Consider the following 300-nt stretch of genomic DNA (forward strand, 5'->3'; position numbering starts at 1 on the left):
AAATTTTTGAGAGACATTGCCAATTAAGTAATAGTTTGATGAGGTATGTCAACTTTTTTTTTTTTTTTTTTTTTTAAAAAAAAAGAGTTTCCAAATGTTAAACTCCCAATTACAATAGGAAAAGTTTATGCACATAAACTTATGTAACTTGAAAGAGTAATGCTATAGGATGCACTTGTGTGTTGAACAGTATTTTTTTAAAGAAAAAATTTGAGAAATATGAGGGTCAAAAATGAAAATCCCAACTTCTAGAGGGACTTGTCATGCTCAGTGGGCCCCAATTGGTCTGCTAGGCTGCTA

Source organism: Corylus avellana, chromosome ca5 (genome assembly GCF_901000735.1).
Source record: "Corylus avellana chromosome ca5, CavTom2PMs-1.0".
Classification (NCBI taxonomy): Eukaryota; Viridiplantae; Streptophyta; class Magnoliopsida; order Fagales; family Betulaceae; genus Corylus; species Corylus avellana.